Consider the following 6,455-nt stretch of genomic DNA (forward strand, 5'->3'; position numbering starts at 1 on the left):
ATTAGTGGGACTTATCAGGAGCCGGAATCAACAAGTGGTGCTATGTATTAATGCGCATTTGAGCAGTATCTGTATCCTGTACTCAGTACAGCTACAAAATAATAATCGCATTTCCGGCGCGTTACGCTTTTTCAGTAAATAGCTCAATACAGAGTCGACTTATCACTGCAGCACGCTTTGTTTATTATAATATGTAATATGTTGTTCTTTACCTGTACACATCTGTTTACTGTATCTCATATAATGTGGATAGAACGAACAACTTACCTGGTTAATTACGGATCTTTTGATTGTACGGTACTTAACGACATAGGTATTACTGTACGGTATTTTACAAGAGTATACCTTTTTAAAGATGTGTGTTTTTGTGTTCACTATTCAGTCTGGCTCTTGCTGCGTTAGCTGTTTCGGTATACAAGAAACTAAGAAAAATACGGAGCTGTTAAAAGAAAATAAATCGACATGCAAACACGTAAACGTAAACTATAATGCTTGAAAACTTGCTTGTGCAGTTGTGCTCATATGAATACATTTCTATTTCCATCGAAATTGTAAGAACAGCGCCAGTTTCCCCAATAAAAAAAATAAGCTATCGTCATGCTGATAAGTGATAACTCGGTGCAGCCACGGGATCGCCAGTTATCCGTTTTGATCCCGGTTATCGTAGGACTCAAAAGTGTAAATCAGCAGCAGGAAAAACTCCCGCTGCGTTGCCGTCCCGTCTACTGATTTCCTGTTGGACAATAGATACACGAGCATGTATGTGGATAAGTTTGCAGCAGAGCAAAAACTCCCGCTAACTCACCGTCTCCTGATCAAGAAGGTATCAGGTAGCATCTGCATCTCGGCAATCTGGGCAACTTATCATCACCAGCAACTGAAGCTAACAATTATCATTGTTAGCTTCAGTTCTTCAACAAAACGACAACGTGTTGCAAAATTTCTTGATTCAGAGAGCGTTAAAGGAAAGACAGATTTGATAGATTACGTGAATGAAAATGAGGGAGACGCTCAGTACTCATTCTTACGCCACCGGTACGCTTGAACTCTACAGTACATGATTTATTAGTATAATCTCACAATTAATACATGAAAACCTAACTTGAAGACAAATGACTGCAAAAATAATTTTTTAAAAATTAATTTACAGCTTCATACATCCACGGTAGGTCAACAGTACTCATGCAAAAAGGTCACATTGGTGGTAAATGGTAATGTTACAAAGTGGCCGCGAATGCGTTGTAACATCTTGCGGCGCAGTAAAAAGTAATTTGAAGATCCACTTACACCCACGTCACGTAAACTGTCTTTGATTTTTTTCCGCGGTCGTCGTTAAGGTAACTACGGAGGTGGGGCGTGCCGCAATAAGGTTAATATGGCTCGAGCTCGTACTTGTGAATTTCCCCGCGTAAAGCGATCGGTCGTTTTGTGGACCGGGCTTGGCATCAAAAGTCTCATTACTGACCGATATTTTTCGAAATTTCCATGTACACGTCTCGGTGACGCTTGCTATGAGGAAAATCGCGTTATTATTTTTCTTATACTCGTATGTAATATTATGATTTCCGTCAATGCATGTCATCTGGCTGTAGAATTACATAAATAAATGATTCACAAAATTATTTGAAACTGCGGGAAAGTCCCGTTTATGTACACGAATTTGGTATCATATACAACCTATGGTACGGTCCGTACCAGTACCAAAAAAAAATCTGGATCGCGTTTTTCGTTTTGCACCCCGCGGTAATCATCCGTAGACCGCCGGTAGATGCCGTGTAGTTACATTTGTAGTTACTGTGGTTTCTAAATTTCATAGGTCATTAGCACGTATACAGGCTGTTACGGTATACGGTATACCGTGTATCGGTATACACGGTAACGCATGATACCAGCTTAAGCTTCTACCGCACCGTATATCGTGTGCGTTTTGCCAGTACTTGAAGACCGTGTCTTAGCTTACAGTTACGTAAGTTAGCCGTTCCCATGAATTTTTGCGGCAAAGATTGTCACTAGAGATTCAGCGTGGTAACGCGGCATCTGTTATGGGAACGATGGAAGGAGCGGAAAAGTTTAATGAGATTCTGATGTTGTAAAAATGCCGATGTTTGATATATTTTCAAATTACGTTGTACCGCAGGTAAAATAAAACAAACAGTTAGATAGGATAGATCATAAAATACAGGTACGGTCAAGTACTTACTGTAGTGTGAGGAGGACTGGTAACCTACCGTTTGACGTCATCAGTCTCGCATACACGGAAGGGCGGCTGAAATGGTGACAGATGCGCGTTTTTCACGGTTTTTCTCAGTTTTCTCAGAATTTTTCTTATCTCTTCTATTTCTAACCCCTCATGTTTGGGTTTCTAAATTCAATATGATCAGTTAAAATATCAGAAAGCTTTAGAGAAGAAAGGAACTGAGAATATCTTTTGAAAAGGACAAGAAAAATCTGTGGATTTATTGTAAGCAGTAGCACAGCAGTGCAATCTGTATGCGACAGTGATGACTTAGACGACCGTTGCACAGTCGGTTCTCAGTCCTTCTAGCTATAGTAAGTTCTTGGTACGGTTTATAATTATTTTTACATTCCTGGCGGACTGACCGTACCGTATACCGTGTATCTGTACGTTGCTGCTGTATACGGTCTGCGATCTTTTGCGTAAGCTGCATTCTTCGAAATTTCCGGCATCGATAACCCTGGCGTTCAGTATATGCAACCAGGCATCAGCCGCATCGCATGACGTCAAGTCATGAGTGCGGTGCAGGTAATCCGTTAACGCGGTTGACGAACAGCCGACGGCGGCGCTTTGCTGCCACTCTATCGAGCATTCATCCTTTGACAGTATAACATGGCGCAATATGCTAGTTTAAGAACGATGGTCTGTTTTAAGTCATCCACAAGCTTGTGCTGGATTTCCACGACCGAGGTCGGTAATCTTTCGTAGAAACTGGAGAATATCAGCCAAACTGGGCATACCTAGGTTGGCTAGGTTAACCGCCACCCCGGGGCACTGCGTCAACTCGGCTTATCCCGTTAGATGCAACGCTCAGTCATTGCACACAGCAGACAGTTTTCCTTCACCCCGAGAGATGAGACAACTTGCTGCGGGAAATATCGTGGATGTCAGATATAATCTCCCAGCTGATTTATCCTGGGTTTTATTGAATCAGGGAACGCTGCAGCAGCATGTAGTAGAAAGTACCGTATACTTCGCAATATTCAGTAGATGCAACCTTTCGAGCCGGAATTTTAGTACTATCACAACATGGCGTGGAAGCGGTGTAATCTGTTATTGACTGTGATGCTATTCGGTGGCATCTATATTGCCTGTGCACTGCATCCGGCTGGACGCATTATTCCGCGCGACAGTAAGCTCGTTTCGTTCGTGATCTGTTTAAAGGGAACATGAATTTTTATGCGCTATGTGGTTCACAACTTCACCGTACATCAGTAAATTGAAAACCTTTCGTAATTGTGTCCGTGAGAAAAAATGCGGTAGAAACCGTAGCATTTAAAGTATTTGCATTTACTTGTAAGGAAAGGTCACAATATTACTGATTTTTGCGTAACTGTTCTGCAGATTTGAACGATATTATCAGACCGATGAAACGCGCCGCGAATCTTCGCCCGACTGATGGCTTGTGCGCCGCGCTCTGCCAGCGCTACCGGCGCTGTGTGAAGGGTCGGTGGAACTGGATTTCCGTGGTGGGCAGCGGTCTAATTCAGTGCGCCGGTATCCGCGAGCGACTGCAGCGCTGCGAGTGCTCCATCACGCGTGGCTGAGCGCCGTCACTGTCGGCGCTAAACGTTTTTTTTCCAGGCTTGATTTAATGTTGAATTACAGCAACGAGATGATACTAAAGTATTCTCATAGCATGCTGATTTCTGCTAATCTGCTTGTCCACGCAGTCAACCTAGGTTATTGTGGTAGGAAAACGGAAAGATTGTTGGTCCAATCAGAGTTTCTTTCGTTGCAACATATGACGTGCAGTTGCGAGGGTTATCTCACCGGTTCTCTTTTTCATAATAACGATGTGAATTGCAGCTGCATTGCTGATTGATTCGACTCACAGAATAGTCCCATTATACGAGCGAGAACAAACTATTATCGGAAACTGGTCGCCGGCATCATCGCTAGTTTCAGTTCGAGAAGATACGCCTTGATTAATGACAGGGTAGAATTAAAATGAAGTCAGCGCAGATGGCGTTTATAAAAACTGGAAGAAACATGAAACAGAGTATGCCCTGAAAATCGGAGCGCGTGGAAAATTAGCTTGTACGAGTATAATATCACGTTTCCATGCATCCACTCCACTGCTCCGTCTTTTCACTAGACGTTATCAACTGAATTTTAAATTCGCCTAGCAGAATTTGTTATGCTGCATTGGGGGTCACTACCATTAATCAGTGAATTAATGAGAGTGCTGCATTTCTCCGTCTGTTTAGCAATTTACTCGATGAATACTGACGCGACAGCATTAGACGAGAATGAGCTAAAGCTATCAGAGGATCTAACAACACAAAACAAGATAGTGCAGTGAATATCGAAGACTATTTGCAGGATCTGAAAAATACGAGTTCTTCTATATGAAAATCCATGGTATTTCATTCGCACTTGATTAATATTGTTTTTCTACATTTCCGTTCGCCTAATCGAAGCATCCACCAGAGTCCAAGCGACTTTTTTGTGATGAAATTTTTCTGCAGCGGTCCCGCTTTCGAATTTAAATGATCATATATACGAAGCAAACGAAAACGAAAAAAAAACGAAAAGAAAGTTGAAAAAAACGAAAATGAAACGAAAAGAAAGTTGAAAAGGAAAAGAAAGTTGTCAGGCCACGATGCAGGCAGGATTTGCGCAGGGTCACAGTTTACGTAAAGGTTAAGTCAACCGCGCCAATCCATTTCGTTGAAATGTGTGGTTTTATTAGTCATTTAGGCTGTTTTCCCTTCCGCGTGTGTGGCATTATCGGTGCCGCACGCAAAAGCGTCAGTTTCCAAGGAACACTGCAGGAGTGCGCTGTAAAGGCTCCCGATCATGTACACCTCTCCCAGACCGTATTCCCGGCACAGTTTGTGAGATTTGATAAAATTCCGCAACCAGGCAAACTGCGAATCACAGCGTAGCTTGCGCACCGCCTCAGCTTTCTGACTGAAGCTCTCATCCAACGCCAGATACTTTAGACTCGGTAGATCGGTGAACGTTCCTACTTCCAGGGACGCAATCTGCGTTTCAATGAAAACAATGATTGCGACGTTCCGCAGCCCACGGAAGTCGCTTCTGCGAATAGTCAGGCTAGTTAGACGAATGTCAATGGACAGTTCCACGAGGTTATCCAGTGTCAGTGCGGGTAGAAAAGCTGTAACGTTGGATAGCTGGATGTGTTTCAGCCGGAGGACCACGACCTGCTGACCAATGCGTCCCAAGGTCGCCGGTGTCAAGAAATCAGCATTGTCGATTTCTGCTCTGACGGCGCGATCAGGACTGTGTGTGTGGATAGCTTTACTTGCTCAACAAAATCCTGAAATATACACACGGGAGAATAATGTCCTTGTTTTTCGCGATCCGGACACTTTCACAAATGGATTCGCATACCGGGCACAAGAGATACAGTATGCTACCTGGGTTGTTACGTTGCCTTCTGGACGGCACATCAGCTTCACATGCGACTGAATTGTAGTCAGCGTCAAGTTCTCCAGGTACGCCCTCACCCTCCGATATCCTGGCGTCCAAGGCATCACCCTTTTCGAGGGTTTTCCGTAGCCGGCGCAGTCCAACAGATTGTGTCTCGGCGGGCCACAGGGATTGATTGGACGAGCGCTGCATTCGCGCACCGTCATGGGCTTGACGTTGAACCTCGAAAGGGTTTCCGCCATCGCTAAAACGTGCGCTGGACTTCCTTTTGCCAGTTTAAAATTATAATTGTTGTACCAAGTTTCGTACCTGGAAGAATCCAAAGCAGAACAATTGCGAACGTCCTAAACATTGCGGCGCAGGCGGCAGGCGCGAATAAAACTGGCGAGTAACGATATTGTGCTGTCTGTACCAAAGTGATCACAGGTTTTAGAGCACAGATTTTACATAAGAGCACAGAGCACAGATTTTACATAATCTAACGTAGATCCATTACGTTCAATACATACAGTACCATATTCGCAAGCGCGTTTACCTGAATTTTCCTGCAGGGTATCGACAATTCCAAGCGCTTTAGAGAACCAGTATGTGTAACGTTCTGTCCAATGAATGATACGGCAATAGTACATCTCAGTGCCGCGAGCGATACAACAGCGGAAAGACCGTCCGCCCGCATGCTTTTGCCCGTAGGTCGGCAAATCGTCCGGCGGCTTCAGAAAGCGTAGGCAGTAAACTTTTCCCGCCCAGTTTTTTTTACCTTGGAGATATTGTGAGCGTCTGGGAAAAGGATTTTACCAGGAAGGTTATGCTTGATTATATA

General features: G+C 43.8%; 1 long non-coding RNA gene across 1 annotated transcript; it reads right to left on the reverse strand.

Moving 5' to 3' along the window:
- Positions 1–4,542: 4,542 nt before the first annotated feature.
- On the reverse strand, positions 4,543–6,090 carry LOC129593223 (uncharacterized). The gene is made up of 3 exons (XR_008691071.1): positions 5,945–6,090; positions 5,623–5,879; positions 4,543–5,522 (listed from the first exon to the last, which is right to left on the reverse strand). It is a non-coding gene; the product is annotated as an uncharacterized LOC129593223 (long non-coding RNA).
- Positions 6,091–6,455: the final 365 nt, after the last annotated feature.

Source organism: Paramacrobiotus metropolitanus, unplaced genomic scaffold (assembly GCF_019649055.1).
Source record: "Paramacrobiotus metropolitanus isolate TYO unplaced genomic scaffold, Prichtersi_v1.0 Parri_scaffold0000060, whole genome shotgun sequence".
NCBI classification, from domain to species: Eukaryota; Metazoa; Tardigrada; class Eutardigrada; order Parachela; family Macrobiotidae; genus Paramacrobiotus; species Paramacrobiotus metropolitanus.